Source organism: Bacillus rossius, chromosome 7 (assembly GCF_032445375.1).
Source record: "Bacillus rossius redtenbacheri isolate Brsri chromosome 7, Brsri_v3, whole genome shotgun sequence".
NCBI classification, from domain to species: Eukaryota; Metazoa; Arthropoda; class Insecta; order Phasmatodea; family Bacillidae; genus Bacillus; species Bacillus rossius.
This window is the reverse complement of record NC_086335.1, coordinates 58986037-59013691: the sequence shown is the minus strand read 5'-3', so window position 1 is coordinate 59013691 and position 27655 is coordinate 58986037.

The following is a 27655-nucleotide window of genomic DNA, read 5'->3' as shown; positions in this document are numbered from 1 at the left end:
GTGTTAAGCTGATATTTTACTTATTGTAACACGACAAATTGTAAACTGGCCTAGGGTTGAATTTTGCTCGTGTATAAATAATTAAATAAATAAATTACATTTCCAAAAAAAAAGAGGAAATATAATTAGTCAGAACTCGATCAGCATTCTCTTGGGAAGGAAGAGAGGGGAAATGGATGTGTTTGACACCACGTGCTTTAGAAGTGAAACTTCACGGGGAATGTGTAGGTAAGTACATACATACACACATTTGAAACACGCAGATGTAGAAGCATACAGGCAGGGCCGGATTTAGGGGAGGGCAACCGGGGCGAAAGCCCCGGGGCCTCCACAAACGGAGGGTCCCCACAAATCCTTTGATATTCTTTTTTCGCTGTTTTACCTTTACCTACAGTACTTTGTACATACATGATTACATTATTGTTAAATATTAACAGAAATATTCATTAACACTAAAATTTAATTTCATATAATTATTTTCTCCGATTATATTTATGTACGTTTTTTAAATACTTGATTTCACTATAAATTATATATTGGAAAACTCGACTGAAAAAATTGTTCATTTTATTTGGAAAGTAATTTGGGGCCAGGGCCTCCGCTCCTATGTTGCCCCGAGGCCTTCAGACCTCTAAATCCGGCCCTGCATACAGGTGAGTCTACAGGTATGCGAGTGTATGAGACTGTTATCCGAGTATGGAAGTGCGCGTGCGAGCAAGTACCTACGCAAGAAGTGTGCAAGTGTGCAGGCATACAAGTGCGCTGTCGCTACCATCTGTCTTACAAACATGGCGACGTAGTTGCCCAACTCTCTGCTTTATTCGCTCCGAGAGCGTTGAACATATTTTTTTTTTCTTTTTGCGCTTTTCCGTTTTCGTTCCGATGACGTCTTTTCCTTGACTTATCCCACCGGCTGAAAAAAAAAATAGAAAGAAGTTTCGCTTGAAGAGGGAAGGAGTAAAAAAAAAAAAAAAATTTCGGAAAGGCGGTCAGGCGAGGAAACTCGGGTTCGTCGATTCCGATGCGGCTCGCCGTCCAATAACCGCTGGGGCGGGCGCTCAAAAGGGTACTGAAGGGCGGTAAGAGTGGGGGGACCGCGGGAAGTAGAAGTGGATTTCGTCGAGGGAGCCCGCATGCAGAGGAACCTCCTACCCGGGGGGAATTACCGGCCGGAGAGAGACGGCGGATTATTTGCCAGCGCCGCGCTCTCGTCAGGGCCTCGTGTAATACATCCTCGTGCTTGTGCCGCCTCGTGTAATACATCCCTTCCAGCGCACACATTCGCCTCCCGTGCGTAATAACGCGTGGTATTTGCCCGGGTGGGGAGGCGGAGAGAATATCGGCACTTGGCTCTCAGAACTCTTTGGGAGGTCGTAATACGTGTCCTGACCATCCCCCGTGACGGGAACCACACATAACTTAAAACCACACAACTTAGAACAGTTATAACTTAGAAACCTCGAAAAAAATCCACGTAACTTAGAACTGTCATAAGTTAGAACGATCATAACTTAGAAACACATAACTTAGAAACACGCAACGCAGAGCCACACAACTTAGAAACGTCATAACTTAGAAAGTCATAACTTAGAACTATCACAACTTAGAAACACACAACTTAGAACTGTCATAACTTAGAAACACGTAACTTAGAAACACGCAACGCAGAACCACACAACTTAGAAACGTCATAACTTAGAACAGGCATAACTTAGAAGATTCTATCTCATGTGTTTATAAGTTATGTGTTTCTAAGTTGTGTGTTTCTAAGTTGTGTGTTTCTAAGTTGTGACAGCACCCCCACCGGTGACGTCAGTACTCACATCCACTTCCCCCACCTCTCAACCGACAGAAATCTAGATGACGTCCATGGATAGGGCTACGTACTTTCCGCGAAAAAGATTTCCTGGCCATATATGCATCAAAACGTTTTAGCATTGTCTAATTCTGTCGGCACATCAATCGCAGCCATCCAGTGCGGAAGCAAAAGCGTCCTGAATGGTCAGGTCAAAAAGGGCAATGGCTTATCTTGCAGACAGCCCGTGAATCACGAGGGAACAATCGCTAGCGCGTGCATATATATATATATATATATATATATATATATATACCTGATTGCAGTCTAACGAGCAATCAGATATTTTCTTTTGCCCTTGTCGTGGAAAACCTGATCATAGTCTTTCGCGAGGATAAAAAAAATTCAATAATCGTTTAATTAGGACACACAGTATTGATATTAAAATGTGTAATGAGATTCATAAAGTTTAACTCTGCGTTGTAATGATTTACGTGGATAAAATGTTGGTATATAATTACCATCAATCTTCGAAACCAATTGAAGGATTCACAATAAAATAAATACTAAATTAATACTGGTGTCTAATAAAAACTTAATTGGATTTCAACTCAAAAGGATCAGCAGTTTCTGAGCTGAAATATTTCATAGAGAAAAAATTTATCTTAACATTAAATTTGGTTAGTTATCTAATTTGCTAATAGGAGCTAAAAATATGTTTAAATGTGCAATATATTTAGTAAATATTATGTATCAATGCACAGAAAAAAAGGCATATTGTTTTCAAATTTGTTCATGACATAACCACTTTTGAAGTGAGACTTCTTTGCTGAGGGGGCTACAATTTTCGAGCGTTACGAAAATTCCGATCGCGTGAGGGGAATAGTTAGGTACGTGGTGGGGGACGCCACTCCAGCGCATGCGCTAACGGTCGATTAAGAAGACAAGGGAGGGATAGGTACGTAGCTGAGCATGCTGTATGCTAGATAAGGCCGGAAGGGGAGATGGCAGGGGAGAGGTAGAAATGACGCAGCAGTGATGCTACGGAATTCTCACAACGTTAGTTTTTGTAATGGCTAACGATTGCCGCGACCATATTTATTTTATTTAATTTAAAGTATCTTCAATTTAGTTATTCTAGTGGAAAAGTGTTATTTATTTGTGCAATTAACCTTATAAGTAAGTAATATTCATCTTTACGTGAATAGTGCGATTGAAAATTTTAAAAAATGCGTATAGACTACAGAGGTTAGATTTATAAGATTAATTTGTTTTTGGTATGTGACCTGGTATACAAAATGACTTATAGACTTGTGAGATAGACTTTATAAGTGTAATTTATGTTCAATTTGAGTGTTTTTTGTGCTTTAAATTTTAATTCAGCTGGATATCGTGATTTAATATCATGCCTTATTTTTTTTAAAAAAAGGCAGAAGCATATAAAAGGTATTATTAGAGATCCGCAAAATTCACGGTTTTGATGGCCTTTGGGATAGACTGCACATACCCCTGTACACTCGGGCAAATAACGCAAGTTCATTGGCTGCCGCCTTGTAAGTCGTCTCAGCTGGTTTGTCTGTGATTCGATTCTTCTTTGGTTGAGGGTTTATAACTGGTTGAGATTCGTCCACATGAATAATAAGCCAATAGCAAAATTATCTAAGAGGTATATGTGTTTGAATTCTAGCCTATCATCGAATGAATCCGCGAATTTTGCAGGTTTCTAGGTATTATCAAAGGCAACGTGGGAATAAACCGCCAAAAGAGGCGTCTAAAAGTGCCAGTGAACGGATGCGAGAGTACAGGGCGCGGGAAAAGGCATTTTCTTTTCTTTTGAGATCATACCCGCATCCTTACTACTCTGAATTATTATATCTTGTTTAATAAACCAATACTGATAAATTATCAGTGATAATTTATCTCCATCTATAACTAATAGCAAGAAGTTTCACTTTAGTCGCACGCGGAATCCACGCACGCAATTTTTTTTAACGCCAATGACAGCAAGCAGCCAGTCTCTATTACCATTATGCACTCCTCTGAATTATGGTCTCTGCTTTAATGAAACCAAATATCCTATATTAAACTTTAAAAAGTTACGTGTGCGAGTCTTCAAGTACTTACCACAGATGTGTGACATCTAACCTCAGGTACGAACAAATTCGCGTGTTCTCATGTTGCAAATAAACGAAACTCGGACACGAAATTTAACGTAGAATTCTTTAAAATAACGCCGAGCGTGATAAATATATACGTAGATTGTTTTATCAACTACATTTCTTGATGCAAATCACCAGCCACTAGAATTTTTTTTTTTTTTGCCGGAGCAGCAACGTCGACTACTGAATAATATGATTAGCAAACCGAAATTTTTACACTTTATTATGAAACAACAGCGATAAAAGCGAGAGAAAAAAAACTTGAAAAAGTACTGAACCCCGGCTTTAGGCCTGATTTTCAACAAGGAAATTTGATTAAAATATGCCCATCTTGTTCAAAACTTTTAAACAGTTAATACTTTAACGTTCCATTTGTAAGTTTTTTTTGTTGTTTTTAACTCTGTTCCGCGCCATCCGCCACAGATGATGCACCGTGTTCACGCATTTCCGTTCCATGCGACTTCTATCACATTCACGAAATTACTCTCCTTACCGAGAGCTGAGATGTTACACGCATAAAATAAAATTGGTTGTCTGTAAAGTCGGTTTACGGACGATAATTTAACGTGACAACGTCATAACAAAACATTGATGAAATGATTGCATAGTTTTATGAATAAAATTGAATCATTTTTATTGAATTATCACTATTTTGAATGGATACAAAGGAGTGAAATGAAATCTACAATTTAATTGATAGATTTACTTTTATTTGCACTCATTAATTCAAATATGTTTATTACTTTAACGAAGAGATTATTTTAACTATGACTGTTATACATGTTTGCTATTTAACTTCTTCCAATCTGTGTTATTCTGTTAAGGATAGGACGATGATAGGAAAAGTATGAAACGAATGGGAGTGTTTCAAGTTGAATGTTCCTCGAAAAAGTCAAATCGATGGTTGTTCCAATCGAGTGGAAGAGAGATAGATGCGGTGCAAGCGTACAATGAGCGTAACGGGACACAGCGTAACGGGACAATGTGCGTAACGGACACTTTTTCGTGCGTGCAGCCGGCGTTCATCGATTTATTAGACGTTGTCACGTCAAAAAAGTTATGCCATGAATACTGTTTAAATTAATATGGCGTATTTAGTTTCCCGTCTCACCCTTCAAGTCGAGCATTTAACCCCCCCCCCCTTCACGCAACGGAACGCGGTGGTTGAGTGGTCGGACCACTCGCCGCCCGACCAGGCGTCTCGGTATCGACTCCCGGCGAGTTGGAAACATGGCGGGCGTTGCCGTGAGAGGTGGTGGATGGGGTCGTTACCACAACGCCGAAATACCATAACGCCGAATGTCAAAATTGACCACAACGCCGACAGCTAGAAAACTGCTGTGTACAACAACGCCGAAATAACAACTGAATGAATCTGTGTGTGTTTCTTAAATGTACCTTAACGCCGAAATACCACAATCAAACTTAATCTTACCTAACCTAATCTAACCTAGCGTAATATAACCTAACCTAACTTAACCTAGCCTATCCTTACCTAACCTAACCTAACCTAGTCTAACCTAACCTAGTCTAACCTAACCTTTTGTGGCAGTCCTGCAATGACATTTTTCGGCGTTAGTGTATTTCGGCGTTGTGGTACACAACAGTTTTCTAGCTGTCGGTGTTGTGGTCAATTTGGCATTTCGGCGTTGTGGTATTTCGGCGTTGTGGTATTTCGGCGTTGTGGCATTTCGGCGTTGTGGTATTTCGGCGTTATGGCATTTCGGCGTTGTGGTATTTCGGCGTTGTGGTATTTCGGCGTTGTGGTATTTCGGCGTTGTGGTATTTTGGCGTTGTGGTATTTCGGCGTTGTGGCATTTCGGCGTTGTGGTATTTCGGCGTTGTGGTATTTCGGCGTTGTGGTATTTCGGCGTTGTGGTGCGTCCCCCGGTGGATGTCCTCGGGGTGTTCCCGTTTCCCTCGCCCATGCATCCGGCCAATGCTTCATTTCGCATCCCGTAGCATCGCACTGTGCTACGAAGGACGAGACGTGAAAGCCGCCCTCTATCCGCTAATTCATTCATCAGAAAGAAAGAAAGAAAGAAAAAAAGGTAATCTCTACGAGGGACGGAGAATGTGTTATCGCGGGAATGTGCGCGGACGGGAAAACTTGTTCTTCGCGGAGGAATCAAGTTCCCGTCCGTGGGAGTGGATGACGATGACAAACACAGTTATGCGGAACACGATTCTCGAAAAGAAGAGGGGGAAAGAGATAGAGAGGAAGAGTAAAAAAAGAGAGAAAGAGATCTGAGGGCCTGCAACTGTACGCGAGATGAGAGCAGAGTAAAAAAAATTATATCTCAGTAAATGGGGTAGCAGTTCCCTGGAACTCTACTAATAAAGAAAGAGGAGGGGAAACTACGTAGAGAGAAAAAATTCCCCCCCCCCCCAAAAAAATGTATGTATGTGTGTGTGTATATATATATATATATATTAACCAGTCAAAGAACGGAGAATAGTTAATTGTACAACGAAAAAATTTAAAAGGAAAGTAAATGAAAGTAATTCTTTACTGTAAATAACTTAATGCAGAGGAAGATCTGGCTCTGTGTTAAGGTCGTTGAATTTTTAATTTGTTTGAGTGAAGGAAAGATCAATTGCGTTTTGCAATTAACAATATGAATTTGAGAAAAGGAGGTTGAGCTAGAAAGGGAAAGGTGACTTTCGTAGTCCGGTGGTTTTACGTAATTTATATTAACTTCTGCAACATTCGACTACAGACTTATTCAGAACCTTCAATGTTGCAAACATTTGTCTATTCTAGGCTCTGAGATTGAGTCCTGTATATACCTAATATATGGGTCCCAATTAAATGTGCCAATCTATTCTGTCACGTTTCCTTTTGAAATCCGTGTAGGTGCGTGATTAATGTAAAGAAATTTCCAAATAGTTATCAATAAATCAATCAGTATAAACATCATAGCTCATATTATTTTTAGTATAGTAGACATAACAGTATCTTTCAACACCTTGTTCTAAAATAGCCTAAATATTTTGGAAGATGATTCTTTTTCTAAATAGAGATATGGTACCTATATTTACTAACAATTTGTACACGTGATATTCGCGCTTAAGGTTCAGTTTAATTAATTGTAATTGTGCAAATTACATTTTAATGTTATTTGAAATTTAAAATTTAACTTTCCGGGACCTATTTTATTTAACGAAGTATAACCTTTTAACAAAATTTTAACAACCCCTCCTTTTCTTATAATAATACGGAGTGGTGCCATATTTTATAAAACATTTGATCTGTCTGATTTTACAGCTATGTTATTCCGTTTAATTGAGAAATATGACATAGTCAATAAAAACCACCCCGATTGTTGCAAACTGCCAAAGACGCACAGTTTCGGGGTTATAAGAATGCAAAAGCAGCAGAGGTAATGATTATACGCGTGAGACATAGATGATACTATCTTTATGCAAAAGAAAAATAATGCACGTATTCACCGATGAAACAGTCCGACCGCACGTAAAATAAACGTGGAGGTTGTAGGCGCCTGTTCAGAAATAATGAATATCACAAACAACACCATCGAAGTTCTAAACTAAACTGTTATTTGCGCCTTGAGTTCGCTAGCAGCCACGAGCTTCACTAAGCGGATGGGTTTCGCCAAGGAGAAGGGTAGGAAGTTGCCAGACATTACTATATGACCGTGTGGCGGACACGGAGAAATGACACAAACTCACTGTTTGTGTGTCTATGACCTACTTCTTATGATTTTCTATAACAAAACTGAATGTATCCCTTTTTCACTCCCTAAGGGACGGAATTTCATAATTATACCTATATAGTATATGTCACTCTACGGCCCATAAAATTTCTATATGGCAAAAAAAAATTGGTTGTCTGTAAAGTCGGTTTACGGACGATAGTTTAACTTGACAACATCATAACAAAACATTGATGAAATTATTGCATACTTTTATGAATAAAATTTAATCATTTTTATTGAATTATCACTATTTTGAATGGATACAAAGGAGTAAAATGAAATCAACAATTTAATTGATACATTTACTTTTATTTGCACTCATTAATTCAAATATGTTTATACTTTAACGAAGTGATTATTTTACCTTTAACTTTTTTACATGTTTTCTATTTAACTTCTTCCGATCTGTGTTATTCTGTTGAGGATAGGACGATGATAGGAAAAGCAGAAAACGAATGGGAGTGTTTCAAGTTGAATGTGCCTCGAAAAAGTCAAATCGATGGTTGTTCCAATCGAGTGGACGAGAGATAGTTGCGGCGCAAGCGTACAATGAGCGTAACGGACACAACGTAACGGGACAATATGCGTAACGGGACACTTTTTCGTGCGTGCAGCCGGCGTTCATCGATTTATTAGACGTTATCACTTCAAAAATAATTTTGATCTGTGGCTCCGTTATTGCGTGAAAGGACAAACAGACGAAGACACTTTCGCATTTATAATGTCAGTAGGTATTTTTGACGTGACAACGTCTAATAAATCGATGAACGCCGGCTGCACGCACGAAAAAGTGTCCCACTACGGATGTCCCACTACGGATGCGTCCTATTTGCTCATTGTACGCATGCGTGGCATCTCTCTTCCACTCGATTGGAACGACCCTTTTCAATCATATTTTCGTCGTTTGAATTATTAATATTATGTAATTTAACGATTGTCCACCGATTTTCAGCACATTCGGTACAGTTATTTAAAAGTAATGTTACAGTTACACACAATAATTCAAATTACAACCGGGATCTTTTGCACAATGTTTTAAAAAATATTGTAACACATTATAAATAAGTTTGGTGTATTTGGGATGCATATTTATTATAAAATCGAATTATAAAAACGAAATTATATTATTCCCCTACCGTGAACAAAATTTTTATAAATTTATATATATATCATCTGAAACTATTAATTGTTAAATATGGCCTCGTGGGTGAGCGATCAGCGGCGCTATCTTCTAATTGAAAGGATTTCGGTTCGAATCCCGGCAGTTGCAAACTTTTTTTTGTATTTGTAAAAATAAATACGGCGCACGTAAAATTTCAAAAGTAATAAATATATTTGAATAATGAATGCAAATAAACGTAAATTTATTAATTAAATTGTACATTTCATTTCACTCCTTTGTATCCATTCAAAAGAGGGAAAATTTTAAAAAAAAATTCTTCCTCAAAGATTATAATATTTTTAATACCTAAATGGTTTGGTTGCAAAAACCTATTACGGCTCAGTCTCAGGCCGAATATGATATTTCCTTTTCTTCTGCATCAATCATTTCATCAATGTTTTGCTATGACGTTGTCACGTTAAACTATCGTCCGTAAACCGACTTTACAGACAACCAATTTTTTTTTTAGCTTGATTTCGGTTGGTTGGCCAAGTCCGCACATTCCTCGCTGGTACCGGGTCATCGGGCATTAAGGACCGTTGGATGCCGGACTGTCGGAAGTGTACAGTAACTTGAAGCCCAACCTGAGTTCCTTGGGAAACTGATTCAATATAGATCGCGCAGACGAAGCTGAATGGAGCTTCGCCTATCCCCGCTTTCAAACTTCTCCACAATACCGGGCTTCATCGCGGAGAACAAAGGACCGGGTTGGGAAGAATTCTGAATGAGAACGAGTTAGAAGCGACGCGACGTAACAATATTTCGACCGGGAACTTGTTCAAACATGTTTAAATAGTAAATCACTTTCACCTGCAGCTTTTTTTTTAACTCTGTCGTTTCTAGACGATGATATTTCTTTCACAACCCAAAGTCGACGATGAGAAATTTTCTTGTTTGACTTTCAATGTTGTTTTAGGATTTTTTTAAAAAAAAATCCTCGTAGCTAAAAATAATTTCCTGTAAGTTATTAATTTGAGTGCCATTTTAACTATTAAAACGGTGTGTCCGTTTACTTAGCTAACTAGTAGGCGAATACCTTTGGAATATTTTCAACGAATGAAAATTACGTCAGGGTTTCCAAAAATACACATTTTATAACGTAAAAGATAGAAGTACCGTAAAACAATTTTATGCCTTAAATCATATTATTTATGTCATTTTAAATATTTTAAAATAATTTCCCACGTAATTTTAAGTGCTAATTATTATTAGTAATATTTTGTTTGTAGTTGAATAACAAGTATATGAAAATCAGAAATATTATCATATGCTTCTTGAAAAGAAATTGCAAACTATGATATCAGTTTTTGATCCTAAGAAGATTTGTATTTTGAACAGAATATTTTTATAATATCCATGTTTTAATTAAATTGATGCTAATTTTCGCCTACATCGATAGCGTAAGTAAAAACAGAATAAAAATTAGCACGAAATATACTTCTACTTTTATAAACACACTATAATCTAATATAGTATAAAACATCTGGAATCAATAGTTATGCCAGTGTATTATTACGCGATAACGATATTTTATAGTATGTTTTATAAATGGGCCTTATGCACATATCCAGATGGCTTTATGCACTGAAGCTTTAGATAGCGTAACTCTAAGAATACAAAAGTTATAATTTATGGAGATTGCTTGATAATTTTTAAACAGCATTCTTCGTAAATTTAAGTTGAAAAATTTTACTGTGCATATATTATATCTATATACATGCAAGAGAATCCATTGCCCTATATTTGGCTGGGCCATTCAGAACGCTGTGATTGGTGCGCTGACAGTAGACACCATTCAAAACTACGAAACACAGATATTGCTACAAATTTAACACACAGCAGGCCTGGAAATCTTTTCGCAAAAAGTACGTACATAGCGATACAATGGCAAGGGTCATGCAATTAAAGCGTACAAACATTTGTAATTCTTGACGTTGCGAAAAAAAAAAACGTGAATTTAAATGGTCACTATTTATTACCAGAAATTTTTTCTTCGGCAAGGCACACCACACTTCAATTAATTTTTGGTGATTTTTAAATTGTGATAATACCTACTGGAAGATAAATTGAGCTTTCTTTGGGGAAATTTATTTATGCTGAACGGCAGTTACTTCAAACGAAAGATAATCAGTTTCAGGTACGGACATTCCGTTCGGTAATAAATTTACGAAAGTTGGTTGTTACTTAAAAGAAAGGTTTCGACTCAAGTAGGCTTATTGCGGTTCCCATCTCTTCCTTTAGGCCCGTGTGCGTGATCCTGCCTTCGCCTTTCATTAGCTAACTGCGGTTCACCGTAGCACACGCCCACACTTAACCGAGATTCGAACGCAGAGCCCCCGTTATCCGAAAATAGCGCTCCGGTGACCTCGCTGTGTGGAACGGCACTCCCCGATTGGTCCTTTTCTTATTTTTACCGGGAAGCAACTGGCGGAGTTGCCTCCGCAGCAGAGGGGCGCGGTGTGATTGGTGTGGTCAAGTTTCGCGTGCGTCCCGAACATACACTGTAAAAAAAAAAAATTAGAAGGAAAATCCTTGGAAACCCTGTTGCCAAATATATCACTTGTAAGGCGGAGCTTTGTAAAATTTCTTATAGTAGCTACTAGGACTTGCCTACTACTAACCCTACATAACTTTGTAAGCAGTGGAAAAAAGAATTGATTGATTTTGTAAGTTTATTTCTGGTGCCAAAATATTTTCATAATTTAAAGTTTATCTCAATTTTTTATTTTATTTCAATAATTTTAGTATTAAAGGTTTTTTTTGAAATTCCATCCCTAAATGGGTGAAAAGGGGTGGTAAACTTTGTATGAAGGGGGGAAAAAATATTTTAAAGTAAAATCGCTTATAGTATAAAGCCTTGCCTTGTAATTTTACAAGTGATATCGTTTTCAATAGGTTTTCCAAGAAATATCCTTGTAAAAAATTTTAGAGTGTATTCGACACCGCGTCTCAAACCCCCACGAACCACAGTGTAATCAACCAAACACTCGCTCCTGGAATGATGTGATGCATTAGCGCCGATCGCGTGGCCTTGAGACATTTGAAGCGCTTCGTCCTCGCCAGGGGCTGTGTTTAAGGGGACCCCACCCAGTCAGGTGTGTGTGTGTGTGTGTGAGTCGGTGAGGCGGTGCTTCTAGCGCGGTGTCGCCTCTGAACTGGCGCGCGGTCTTCGCGTCGTGCATAGAACTACGAGATTTCTGTGGCATCCATAACATTACATGGCGGAGAAACCAAAAGAAAGGTGTAATGCAAGTCCCTTGAGTGAACAAATCACTTCAACTACAGGTGTCCCTAAAATAATGTCCCAGTTTCAATTGTATTTTACATCAGTGTTAATTATATTACTTTACATCAAATTTTAATGTAAATTAACATGGTTTTTTCTTACAAATTATCAATATGAGCACCGTTTGTTATACGGCACACGTCCAACCAGAGTCCAATTCATTCCCACATTTTTGGTTATTAAGTCCGGAGTAATGGAAAAAATAGCCTCTTCAGTTATGTGTCTTCAACTCTGGCGAATCATCAGGTAGCGGCGGAACGTAGACACGAACGTGGAGGCCAGCGAAAAAAAAAACCTCTGTCGTCAAAAAACTTTGTATGGGTCAATGAACGAATGAAATCACTATCAAATGACGAAATTTGGTGGTTGTGGTGAAGGGTGAATTGAAGAGAGAATGAAGGAAACCACAGAAACCACTGTGCTGAGGCCTTTATCGTAACCAAATAAATTTTCTATCTAAAAAAATGCTACCAAAAAAACTGTTAATATTCCATTAGGTAAAAATATTTTCCTTATTTATGACAATAAATTTGTTGTTTTTTTTTCGTTTGATTATTTCTTCTCGCATTTTGCAGAATACGATTTTCTTCTTGATTACTTTCGAACAAGTTGAAAGCAAACGTATCGTTGTGTGTACGATAGTCTTGAATTTAGTTGAAACAGAGAAATTAGTATTCTGAATTACTAATAAAATTTATTTTAAAGCATACTCATGCTTACCCATCCGTGTAATTCGTTCAATGACTATACTTTAAACGAATACTCAATATATGATAAAAAGGAGCAAGAGAAAAAGATATTGAGAGAGAGAGAGAGATAGGAACGAAAAGACCCCATCTAAGTTTCAATTTTTTAAACCAATTTTTTTAAATTTTATATTAAAAATTTGACTGTTAAATCATAGCGCAAATTTAATTTAATTGCCTGAATTAAATAGTGAATAGCTGCTACTTTTCCCTGTGAAGTTAGGGTTTTTAAGTAAGTTATTGAATTAATTTTTGAGAATGTCTACGAATGAAGTAATATATCTTCAGGAAATCTCTTAACGCTGGAAGCCTGCCTTAACGGAAACAAATTTTCAATATTGAACGATACTAAAACTGTTATTGCCTTAAAAGACTGTTTATATTAAGATGGCGTCACCCTGCTCCCGTCCCTGGGCAACTTGACGCTCTCCGAATAACGTATTCATGAGGCCATCGGCATGCAGGAGCACGGGAATCGCGTTGCGAGAGCATTAAGGCGTTTAAGGCTAATGGAGTCTGCGAGAGGTTTGCACGGGCGGGTAATTGAGTGGCATTCCGCGTGAATTAGCGAAGGTCCCGGCGGCAGGAGTGGTTAGCGGTCTGGCGGGAACTCAGCGCTTGTCATGGCAGGGAGAAGCCGCCCCCCCCCCCCCCCCCCATGCCACTACCAGTGCGAACTGAAAAGTTAGGAATTATCAGTCCGACGTGAACGGTCGGAGCTGTCGTGTGTCAGCAAGGACGATGGACTGATCAGTCGGAACCGACGGACTGACGGAGCTGATGGCTTCCCGTCAAATCAGACTCTGTGTGTGTGTGTGTGTGTGTGTGTGTGTGGAAACAGCGTCTCACCAGTCCAAAACTGTCAGTCCATCAGCTGAGTGTCCAGGCGGACATCTTTGTTTATATCTCTTTGGTTGATTTTTCTATAATTTTTCCTTTTTCTAACTAAAAGTGTAACTGAATAATCCAAAATTCATTCCATGTGCTACGATGAAACGATACATCCAACAGCAATACAAAACCACAAGACTGATAGTTTGGACTGGACTGAAGTCTTCCCCGCTCACGATCGGTTCGGACGCAGACGGGCCCTTGCGGATTAGCTCGGCAGTGCTAATGTCTTCCGTTTACGTTGCTCCGTGCGACCAATAGTAGCCTTGTACTTGGCAACGGTGGCAGCCATGTTTGTTTTAGTTCTAAATACGTTAAAAATGGTTTTCAACTACAATAATATCTAGTGTTATATTATTACTTTGTAGTTTATTTTTATTACATATTTAATTTTCTGCCCATGCTTTGATCTCGAAGCATAATCATTTTTTTTAATTAAATTAATTTCTCGTATCCTTGAAATTAAATCTCATCGGTTGCCATTTGTGACGTTTCCGTAGACTGTGGGAGCAGCAGACGCAATAGTGAAATGTTCCGGGTATCCGTTTCCGTTACGTGATCCGTCTCCGTTTCCGTGCCATTGCACGAATGAGAGAACCAAACAGTCCTCGTATAAAAAGTGCAACAACACAACACGCAAGTAATCCAAAATATGCCAAAAAACGTGCGTTGAATTCACGAGGCTTTTTGCAAGCTCCCACGCCCTTATTTAAAAAAAAACAACCATATTTAATCACAAGATGTATATCCAGATATCTGATGTTTTCCCGTATAATAAACCTAGACGAGGCGATGAAAGAAAAGTACGAATGCACAGTTGAATAAATTTTACTCTTCCAGCAATACAGCAAAACGTATTTATTTTAGTTACAAAACAATAGTTCTTTTACAGCCATTTCTTCGGTAGTAGGTTAAGTAGATATTAAGTAGATATTCATATTACTTTTGACAGTAATTAGCGTCGAATTCGTAGCGGAATCGTGCAGCTACGAATTATAGTTTAACTTTTTTTTTCAGCAGTTTTCCTTTAATGCCACGAGAAAAAAAATGTCTGGCATGCAAGGAGGAAGTTACATAATTTCCCTTGCTATTTTAAGCCAAGACTTTTGCAATTTTGCGCCGGAAAATTATCAACAAAAAAATGTTGCAATTTAGCTCTCAAACTTTCTGCACTGCAGCAAAAAAAAAACTTGATGCGAAAATTCAAAACCAACCGTGGGTTTCCCAAAGCAGCAAGACGCTTCTCGAGCAGCAATTCAAGGCGAAGAAAAGTTTCAGTCCGAAATCAATAGCTCAAAAGTTCACAATAGAGCGGTGAAGAATGCTACATCCCAAACATCCCTCACTAGAGAGTTGTGGGACCGAGAATATGCAGTTAAAAGTTATGTTCAACGGTGACGATGTAAATTAAATATTAGTTTGGAAAATAAATATCATAGATAAAACAAATTAATGATATCTTGAATATCAAATTTTATTAGTGTACGAAAACACCAATTCTTAAGTTACTGATTAGTTTCAATAAATGAAGAAATATCTCAGCAATAACTTAAATTTACGAAGAACGCTGTTTACACATTCACCAGGGACCTTCGTAAATTTACAGTTATCTAGGGTGCTAAGTTCATTGACTTTAAGTACATCTCACTATACCCAAAACGTGATATACACATAACTCACTATATGACCCACTGCTTTATTGCTCAGTTAAAGTAATGATTTGCACGCAAGTGTGCCAAATGAAAAATTCTTTTTTTGACAACTGACACTTCTTTTGTGGTCGTGTGGTGTATGGTAAAACAGTAACGAAAACAATGGAACTTTATAATTAAATGTCGCAATATTGTTTTTACTTAAATTATTTACCTTCTTCCCTAATATGCAAATTAAATAATATGTTGTGACATTTATACTTTACATAAGTTTATTTTAAATATATACATGGTTATGTTAACAGTAGTCTATGTTTCTCGCGGTAGAAGAAATATATATAATTTTTTTAACTTAATTTTATTGATATTAACAGCTTAGATCTCAGTATACAGCATTTGGTAGGAGTTATTTCGTAAGTGGAACGGAAGCCGCGTGGAACGGAAAAGTGTAACCACGGTGCTGCTATCTATGGTGGATGGCGCAAACCACAGTTCATAGCGACACAGGGAAACGTTAAAGTATTAACTGTTTAATGAATTTTAACAAGATGGGTAGTATTTTAATAAAATTTGCTGTCGAAAATCATGTTCAAAGACGGGTTTAATTAGGCTTTTTAAAAATATTTTTCGCTTTTATCAGAGTCGTTTGATTATATATTTTAACCTTTCATTCTGCAAACCGAGTGATAAATTATAGTCTGCGTAGCTGCTTCTGCAGCGAATTCTAGCGGCGGGTTCGGAAACTACGTGAGATTCGCATCAAGGAATGTGGTTGAAAACACAATTTGCATACAATAAAAAGTATGTCAAAGACGAAGCAACTAAACTAAACTTACATAGGAAAGTGTGATGGCTGCTGGACGTTTTCCTTAGTCAGACAATACTTTAGTTAAGTCTTGAGCGGTTTGTAAATGCACGTTTTTCGACAGTTTAGGTCAGTCAAAAAATGTGTTTATTTTGTAATTTAGATGATTGCCTGAAGTCAATAGTGACTTGATGCTTCAAATATTTCCTCCTGTGAAGTCACTGACGTATAGTACTGATTTCATGTTTCGGTCTTCAAAGAAAACTCTAAATGTGTAATTTATGTCTTTAAAAAAAAATTTCACACTTAAACGTTAAAAACATTTTGTGATATAAAAAGCGTGTTGAAACCAATATATTTTATTCCTGTTTCTATCTCTCCCCGTCAAGCCCACATAAAATTATAAGGGGGGAAAAAGGCGGTTCGATGTTTGGGGCCCAATAATTTGGTTCGGGCGCACGTCCTGTCGCCGGTAAAGATAGCCGGGAACAGGATTAAGGCTGGCGCACGTACCGGGCTCGCTCATAGAGATTCCGCGCGCGTCCGCTAGATCGCAGTGGTCGGCGGGGGTAGGGGAAGGCGCGTGCTCCGCCCACCGTCCCCTCCCCTACTTCCCCTCCCCGCTACTCGCGAACACTCCTCTTCACCGCCTCAGCCACCCGATGTGACGGCACCAGCCGAAGGCAGAAGTGCCACCCCGTCCTACAGGGCCTTGGTGGGGTGACGTCATCTCACGGGAACGCGCATATTTACCCTTGGCCAGGGACACGGAAATTTTTCGGAATTCGCCTGAAGGCCTTATATCCATAGTGTTACACTTCCAATTTTGAAATATACGGTCTTTATTTTTAATATAATTAAATATCTTCTTTGATTGTCGAGGCATTGTGGTGCCAGCTGTTGACAAAAGTAGGTACTACTTTTAAAATAAAACAAAAATGCATTGTATGAACATTAAAGCGTCGATAAATCACATTCTCTTTGTTAGTTAATTAAGGTATCCAGTTGATGTAAAGGATCTTTGATTGTCGAGGCATTGTGGTGCCAGCTGTTGACAAAAGTAGGTACTACTTTTAAAATAAAACAAAAATGCCTTGTATGAACATTAAAGCGTCGATAAATCACATTCTCTTTGTTAGTTAATTAAGGTATCCAGTTGATGTAAAGGATCCCGACTGGTCAGGGGTTCATGTGTGTCAGTGAGGCGGGATTATAAGCGCGACGCTCGCTGGTTTTCCTACCGCAGTATCGCCTCTAAGCGCAAGGCTCTGAACTGGCGCGAAGTCTTCTAGTCGTGCATAGGACAAATATGAAATTTGAGCGGAGAAACGAAGACAAAGGTGTAATGCAAGTCCCATAAGTGCTTTCAAGAATCTGTACAGGTTCTTTTATGCATGAAAATAACTCTGAAAACATGCCTTTCAGCCATTTCAACTGTTCAAAAAAATAAAGTTTAAAAACTTAATTCCGAAACAAAACTACTATTCGACCCTCAGCGGATTCGTGAATGCTACACACGGAACATACGTGCACATTTTTCGTATATAATAACATAACCAACTACGCATGACATAGTTGAGGATTAGCTACCTTGCTTCGCTTCCAAATCCACAACAGGGATGTCGGTGCATCCCTAAATGTGTCCACTAAAATCTATATTTCTATGGATACGAAACTCGAATGTATTTATGTGTAACTACGTCCTTTAGTTTTTTTTTTTTTTTTTTTTTAACTGTGCATTATTCAGAACTGAAATAATTTTGATGCACATATTTTTCGCGAACGACTGTTTGGAATAAGATAAGCAAAACAGTTAGTATTTAAAACTTCAGATAGATTCATATTTGCTTATTAGCGCTATTAGGTTGCCTTTAAGATTAAAGGCTCTAACACCAATCAATTTTTAATGAGTTTTGTATGGTACTCTAAGTTTTCATTCTTAAGAAACATTATATGTCAAATATATTTTATTGCACAGTTTAATTATCTGTGAGAAAAAAAAGAAAACTGCAATGAGTAATGTGCACAAAACACGTGACGTCTCTTTACTGGGTGTTCTTTTTTTACCGTTCGGCAACGAATTGGAGGACGGCCATTCCTGTTTTTTTTTTTATGGTCATCCTTTCAACTCTAGCAAATTAATGCACGCGCGTTAATATTTTTTTGTGTGTGTACTGATTGAGTGGGAGGCTGAAACGATGGTGAAAAAAAAATGTTCGTGGATTGTGTATTTGGCGAGGTCGGAAGGGGCGCGAACAGGAAGTAAAAGGGGAGAAGGGGGTGGCTGGCGAGAGATAAATATTCTCCAATCATTCCCCCCCCCCTCCCCTTTTTTTGTCGAGGAACAGCCTTGGAAACACGCGCGAACTGGATTCGCAATCAACGTCATTGAAGAGCCCGTTGTGTCGCGACCTTTTTGACGCTGCAAAGGGAGAGAGAAATGGGAAAAAGTAAGTGGAGGGAGGTGGAAACTAACGCCTATTAAGACCCTGTCACACTGTAAAACTTCCGCTTCCAACACGTACCAATGAAGTAGCTCGAACAGCGTCGGAGGGTTCTGACGACATCGATATCGTCACTGGCGCAACCATGTTCATTCGACAAGTTTTACGACTTTAGCTTTCATCAGATAATTTTTAAGTTATACGAACAAGGATGACACATTGTCCCGTTAGGCACAGTGTCCCGTTACACACAGTGTCCCGTTACGCACAGTGTCCCGTTGCGCTCATTGTACGCTTGCGCCGCATCTATCTCTCTTCCACTCGATTGGAACAACCATCGATTTGACTTTTTCCTGGCACATTAAACTTGAAACACTCCCATTCGTTTCCTACATTTCCTATCATCGTCCTATCCTTAACAGAATAACACAGATTGGAAGAAGTTAAATAGCAAACATGTACAAAAGTTATAGTTAAAATAATCTCTTCGTTAAAGTAATAAACATATTTGAATTAATGAGTGCAAATAAAAGTAAATTTATCAATTAAATTGTAGATTTCATTTCACTCCTTCTTTGTATCTTTACAAAATAGTGATAATTCAATAAAAATGTTTCAATTTAATTCATAAAAGTATGCAATCATTTCATCAATGTTTTGTTATTACGTTGTCACGTTAAACTATCGTCCATAAACAGACTTTACAGACAACCAATTTTTTTTACAATGCGCCTCACCATGAAACGAAATTTTCACAGGACAAAAAAAAGCTACACACAAATAAAAACTATAAATATGCTTTTAAATCTTATACTTTAGGGATTGATTTTGGGTATTGGTCCATATTATTAAAACATTTATTATTTATTGGGAATATTAGTGATATAAATTTTATTTATAACCTTTTCCAAGCGTAGTTTCAAATGCATTTATATATATGAGGTTATGTTCCCGTATGCATAATTTAATACAAATTGTTAATTATTTATTAAGTAAATTAATATTAATAAATTATAATAAGCATTCAGCATATTAATGATTTCCATTATTAATAAAAATTTATCTCGATTGTTTTACTAAATTAAATAATTATTTTATGCACCTGTTTATATTAATATTGAATTGAATAATAAGTATTTATTTTTTAATTTGATTGAATTTATACTTAACCAACCTGTTTAAAATATCACTCCAGTTCTTTTATTATTTGTGAATTGTGGATTCAAGTAAAAACCTGTTGTTATTTCTAACAATTTCTGCCTGTGAAATATACATGTTAATTTTTAACAGGCTGTGATCATGAATGGTACAATTTTTTATGAGTGTATCCGTCTTACGTAAAAAAATTTATCTTGATATTATTTTATATTATTAATTAATATGTTATTGAATGAAAAAAGGGTCAAAATTAGCTATTCTGTTGATAGTGTATAGCTTTTTGAGTTAAAAAGTTTCAATTTTGTAGTTTTCATAAAAATAATTTGTGTTGTTTTCAATAAAGAATTTACAAAATCAAGATTTGCTTATGTTATAATTATTCGGCAAGCATGTATGCACCAAACTTTGCAAATTGAGAAAAAAAAAGTCACAGTAGGTACATTCCATTCACAGGCTACCAGCTACAAAATAAGTGTTGCCGATTCTGGGTAGTTAATTTACTAACGAGTTGTTATTCATACCGAATTAATAGTTACAAAATTTATCACATTTTGGTTACATAATTTTGTAACAGTACATAACTATTTTGCAGCACAATTGATAAAGAGTCATATACATATATAAACTGAAGTACTTGGTATTTCCGAGCTCTACGCAATGTAAAGATACAATTTTTTTTAGAGAGAGTAATTAGAATACACAAATTAAATGTTTATATCAAAATTTTTTACTACTAGTGGATTTATGATAGAATTTTTTTTAAATTAGATATAGACAACATTTTAGTCTGAACTGAATGTTAAGTGTGCAAAATTTCATTCAGCTCGGATAAATCTGTAGATATGTTTACAAAAAAAAGAGCATTCAAACAAACATAAAACTTTTTATATATTTGTATGTATATACAGATATTCTCATATTTCTAATCAACCTTTTCGAACGTGTTTTTTTTTTTAATTTATTTTATTATAATAGAAATAATAAAAATTAATATTTTATGTATAGGCTGCATAGTATAAAAAACATATTAAAAGTTATTTTAAAATTTTAACAAATATCAAGAGATAATATAATTTTCTTATACTATATTGTTAAAATGCAATGGTAAGTTACATAAAAAAGTTAACAGAAAATTTATAATGATGGGTTCCGAACATATCTCCTTGAATTAAGAGATTATGCATGCTATCGATTTAGCTAACTAGATACGATAACTAATATTTTAATTAATTTGTTATTAAAACGGTACGTAATGCCAAGATTATAACGTATTATAAATTTGCAAATTTTTTTATTGCTTTGATTATTAAAGTTTTTTTTACGTATCTGAGGGAAGTTTTGATATCACAAAGGTTTGTTTGGCACACATATATGCTTGGTACATCCTCCGATGTTCACGTAAGCGAATATATACTGGTTCATGCCGTCAGGCTGTCTGCACGACTTCCGGCTCGTGAGTGCAGTGGAAGGGCGCATGCGCCCTATACTTCATCATGTCAAACTTCCGTCCGTGGTGCGCGCGCAGTTAATTGGATTTCCGTTGCCTACCTGATTTTCACCCTTAACTCGTCTAAAGAAGCATAACTTCAAAAATAAATATATATATATCCGTTGACTACGATATTTTTTATTGGTAAACAACTAAGTTTGGTGACATTATCATTTAATTTTGTAAAAACTGCATTTTTTTTTATTTCACAAGAACCTTTTTTTTTTGTTTAAATTTTTTCGTAGACAGATTGTTCCAACCTACGGCCGGCATTCTCACGGTCCCCTCCCACATGTGCGCCCTATCAGGGTGGAGTGGGAAAAATTCCAGAGCTATAAATTAAACAGAACTGCTAGGTATCACTCCTTGTTGTTTGATCGGGAGGGTGTTAGAGCTTTCGGCAATGACCAGAGGCTGGGGCCACCAACCCAGCATAGTCGCCGCCTCAACCCCGTACCTCACTCAGCTGACCAGACAGTTGGCTGTGTCCTGAGCCCTGAGACTTTATCAGCACTGCTGGCGCCTTCCCCGATCTCCCGCATCACACAGGGACCCCTCGAAACACCCAGTGAACCCGTCAGACAAGAGAGGTAATTATAAAGTCGGCAACTTGCAACGAAACAGACCAGGAATGTTGAAGAAGGACTTGACCATGGCCTGTACTACAAAACCAGCCGGGAATTTTGTCTGGATATATTTCAGGAAACTCGTGAGAAAAAAAACCGAAACCATAATATCCGGGTTCTCTGGAATGACAATCCAGTGTCTGCTCTTGCTTCCATTACACCGGAAACCGATGAGATATTCTGCAGGGCAGACACGCGCAACGGTATCAAGGCTAGGTTTCCACACGCCATGTTGGCTGTTTCCTTTTTTTCTTTATTATTATTTCAGCTCGTTTTCTTTAGATTTATTGCCATGGCTCTCTTGCATTTTCTTTTTGTTTGTGATTTTCTCAACCTATATTTTCTCAATGTTATCTAGCAGCTTTAAAAAAAATAGTGATGGGTCGAATCCCAATTTTATTGAATTCCGAATCGCAAAGAGTGCCTCGAATCCAACCCACGAATCCGAATCTAGGTTTAAAGAGTCAAACATTAAATAATTTACAAGAAATAAAAATTATAACTAATAAAGAAATGCTTCTTCGTAGCTCTTGTTTATTTCTGAGATTGTTAGCTGCATTTTAAATTTGTAATTCTTAATGATTTGACAGTATTTTAAATGTCGCTAACTTATACCAGCCCAAACAATTTTGCAATATCACGCTATTATATTTATACCTAACTTAACAACTTGATAAAATAAAAATACTATTCGAGTATCACAATGCCATCTTGCATAATGATTTGAAAACATGGCAGGAAATGAAGGGAAAATCTTTTCCAAGTTCCCCCTCCCATTAAAAAAAGTTTTTCTTCAGAATTACTAATCATTTTTACAAAATTAAAACAGTTTTGAGTTTCAGAAACAATCTCCAAGTATATACATAAGATCATTTCCAAATATTTGTTAAGTTCAACCAAAAAATTAAAATAACTTACTGTTGAATCATTCAAGCACATAGCAGATTTTAAATGAAGCAGTACACTAACTCTATCGTTTGGCATAAACAGGGCAGAAACTACACAATGTTTCTAGATGTTGTAGTAACTAAAGTAAATGGAAATATGGGGACGGGGCTAAACGTACGTTAAACACATTGTAACATTTCTTCGCATACCATTAACAAATATTTCTTGACTAACCTATTAGGTTTCTAAATCTGTAAGTGTAAACAAACGGGGAGATAAGTTAATAACGTATTATTTTTCAATTTTGTTCTGGTGTTTACAGGGAAACCGCGTTTTTATCCTTATAAAAAACGAAATATTTTTTGTCACTTTAACAAATGAATACGAAAAACCAGGTATAAATATAAAAGGCGTTGCGGCTTTTCCTGTAAACAAAAACCTTCTTTATTTTATTTATCCACTAAATAACCGAGGATATAAAGTTTCAAGAGCTACAAACACAGCACAAAGAGCAACTTATCGCGTTTGTGGCGTTCACAAATAAAATCGATGTGTTCTGTAGCAAAAAAATTACGTTCGAGATATATAAAAAAAAATTTAATTGAAATTTGTTTCCTGTGTTAAAGATATATGACCTTCCGCGTGATATTTTCAGAAATGGCGTCGATCAACTCTCATAAAAAGCTGTGTTCTGCGCCAAACAATATTTTCCCAAAAAAAAATAAAAAAATAAAAAAGTTGATAAATTTCCGAAAAACTTTGAAAACAGCTGTATTTGTCGTTTTCCGCAAATATTTTGGGGAAAGTTAATATAATAAGTATAAATATATACATAAATAAGCCTAGTAACCTTTTCCAGTGTTGAATTTTTAAATTTACTGTTATTTCTCCAAATATTTTTTTTAGAATATTTTTCCTCGAATCCCGGATCTTTTTCCTCGAATCCCGAATATTTTTCCTCGAATCTACTCCTATGCCAGTCAAAATTCTACGTGTGATAGTTTCTTCCATAGAATCATCCATACCCGCTGCCACGGAGGCTAGGCTAGCGGTTTTTGCTGAAAGCTTCTAGCGGAACCGGTGTGAAATATTCCATCATGTGTTGCAGACTGTAACGGTAATACTGCGCTATGCGCACCAACGAGCGTCGCAATTATCATTCTGCCTCAGCAACACAAAGAACCTTTTTTTTTTTCAGAAACTCCGCCGATCTGGCTCTTGGGATGGCCGAAAGCTCGAGAAAAACGCAAGTGTGCCGCATATTTGTGAGGCGAAGAGAACACGGGATGATGAAGGGGGGCGGTGGTGGAAGGGGGGGGGGAGAATTCACAGCCGCTGAATGATTGCGAGATTGGCTTCGGTTTGAAAGCGATACGTCTTTAACCACCCCCCCCCCCCCTCCCTCACCTCGCGGGCTCAAAAGCGGACCGAAATCCATCATGGACCGACAGCCGTGAATCGTTTACCTCCCCCCACCATCTCCAAATACTTTATCCAAGATTGGGCTAGTTCATCGCGGTCTCTAATAAACAGCTAACTACCCGTACGGGCGCGATCAAACTACACAAAATGCTCCGTCACTCCGTAGAACTTTCGCTATTCCAACAGCTTCCAGAAGTCAAGTTGGTCGTACAACTCCGGAGAGTCATCACGTTAAAGAAAACGTCATAATGCGCAAAAATTCGTATCCGAAAAGTTGGACGACTTACTTGAGTTTCCCATCAATTTCTTTTTTACCCATGTACAAGGAGTTCTAAAATGTGATGAATGTTTGACGGAAACAGTCATAATCGTGCCCGGCGTAGAACGGAAATTACAGATGTTTCCGTCTCAATGAATCTTTAAAACAGCAAAGGACATGAGGGAAAATGAAGAGGTAAGGAAGGTAGGAAAATTACCGTGTGAATTCGTCTGTAACGTAATTTATCTGGGAAAAAAAAACAGTTGATGTGTCTACAAATTTTATACATTGAAAAACATTCGTTTTATCATACAAAAAAAAATTCAAGTTTAATTTTACCATACAGCACTATGGTCTTTGTTTTTTATTTTAACGTAAAATTATAATTTAAATTTTTGGAGCTAGCTCAGTTCAATAATGAACTTTAATCGTATAGCAGGCTTAAAAACATGTGTGAGGTTACGTGGCACTACCGTATTTTATGGGGGGGGGGGGGAAATCGGAAGCCGTATTGCATAAATATAAGCGTTTTGAGATTTGATATGTAATGTAGTTGCAGAGTTGCAGACGAAGAGCTGACAGTGTGAAGTGGCCTCAACTTTACCAGCGTGTCGAGTGCTAGGATGAGGGGGGGGGGGGGAGGGGAAGTGAAGGTCGGGGGTCGGGCGCAGGACAGAGACACACGACGCGCAGAACTCGAGGGAAGTGCGCGCAAGCGAACCGCAAACAAGTGTCTCGAGAGGGAAAATGGACGACGAGGGGGCAGCACTTGACTCAGGGATGCCACCCTGGGGACCCTATTCCCTCCCCCCCCCCACTTCTGGGGTCTCTTCTGGCGGGGAATTCGTTCTCGGGCAGAGCGCCGCAGCGACCCTCGCGAGCAGAAACCGCGGACGGATGGTGAGATGGGGAGGGGGTGAGGTCCACTCCAGACCCGAGATTCCGTTTTAATTAGACCTCGAAATTGATGGCCGTCACGCTGCAATCAATTAGAGCGTATCGCAGGCCGGACCCTCGCCCCCTTCCAACCCTTCGCCAGCCCCTATCCTCGTTCCTTATGTATTATTAGCCCGCTCGCACCGCACCCCAATCTTCCCACCCGGCATTTATTTCAAATGTCCCGCGCGATTAATTAGGGTGATAGGGTTCGCAGCTGTGACACACTGATTTTCATTCGCCCTGTCGCTTGCAATCATTGTCTAATATTATGCATTCCGGTCTCCTGTAATTGCTTGGGTTCGGAAGTAGTTAGATTTGGTCGGTTCGGTGTCAGGAGTCGTGAGCAATCTCAACTTGGCAATATTTCAAATTTTAAGTAGAAATAACTGAAAAAAATTATAAAACGGTAAAATTATAGAGGTTTTCAACATATGAAATGAACCTTTAAGTATATATAATTTCACTTGTTATCTATAACTAAATTTCGTGCGTTACAGCTCAACACCATAACAAACTGTATATATTGGTATCCCACCCTTAAAATTTACATAGCGCAAAAGAAATAGAAACCAAGAATGATATTTTCAGAAGAAAAAATCGAAGTTAAAAATCTATTAGAAAATGTATGTGATGCAAAGTAAAGATATTCATTAGAACAGTGCCACTAAAAAGCACTGGGCGTTTGAAGAAATAACTGTATCTGGATGCAATTAATTAATTTGGTTACTAGTTTATCCCCTGAAACTGAAAAAAAATATCTTAAAAACAATCTTATATTAGTTTAACTATGAAATTTTAGGTAAATATCTGGTTTTATAAAACCTTTTAAATTCATAAAGGCTTCAACATGGCGGAAGTCGTTCTGTATAAAGTACGTAGATTTCTACGAATATTAACAAGTTTAACTGTTTGAAACTAAAGTTACAACCAATTGAATCATGGTGTATTGAAGGATGTTGAACTACTTAAAACATTTTGTAGTGCTTTCTTTAAACCGCAACTCAAACTCCCTCAAATTTACCCTTCTGCGCTTAAGGGCTTTGTTGAACTTATAATACTTTTCTCCGTGATATGAAAACTTCTGCCTATCGCCAGTTAATTAACTACAGCTCTATGGGTTGTCAAAAAAAGATTCAAAAACCAATAAGGTAAAGGCGAGGAAGTTTCAAGCTTCAAACTTTTCTTCTGGAACTAACCCCGTATGCCACCACAGCAGGAAAAAAAACTGAACAATTTACTTCAGCTTGCGAGTGTTTGCACATAACATAAAATCGCAAATTAAATCGATCTTATTCAAATCATGGACACTAGCATTCCAGCCGGTATTGCTCTGAATAAAATTATAGCCAAAATGGAATAAATACGGCTTTATAAAATGCAATCAGCGCCCCTGGCGACCACCGAGTAAACCCACTCGCTAAACGAATATTCATCTTCCCCCACCCCAACCTCCATTGATTGCTGACTAATGGTCCCGTCTGTCATTTCTCTCTCCCGTAACTCTCGGACAAGGGTTTTTCAGCGTTTTATGCAAACAGATGAAGCATTCAGCGTTGTGGAAATACTTTAAAGGTACGCATATTTATATTTCAATAACGATTATTTACTATTTTTATTTTTGAGTAAATCTATTTGGGAGACTGTATCATAACGCGCCTAACTCAGTCTCTGGCTAGCTTATGAAATGTTAAGGACAAGAATGACAAAATTAAAAGTATTTAAGACAATGGTACCCTAAAATTGTTTCAGTAAATTCGTGGTATCGCTGATTATTTTTTAATTAATTCATGATAGAGCCATGGGTGATTTTAGTTTTTAAAAATATATATATTTAATTGCTTTGAGAAACTTGAAAAGTGAATATATATTTAAATCCTACCACGAACACAAAATGTAATCGTGAGATATATAGTTTTTAATTACACTTGTATGTGGCCGTTGACGTAAAACTCTTTAGTGTTAGGATATTCTTTGTAATAAGAAAAACATTTTCTTTCCCAAAAAAAGCTAGCAAATTAAGTTTTTGAGGTTTTGGGAGAACATATTTTTTATTTATCTATAACTTATGTCTAAAAATAAAACCAATAATTGAGTTACAACAAAGGCTGTATAGAAACGGTCAATTCATAATTTTATAACAAACTGTTTTCTTTAAGTTTCTCAACAACATTAACTAATTCTTATTGAAGTTGTAAAAACTTCATAAACGAAGTAT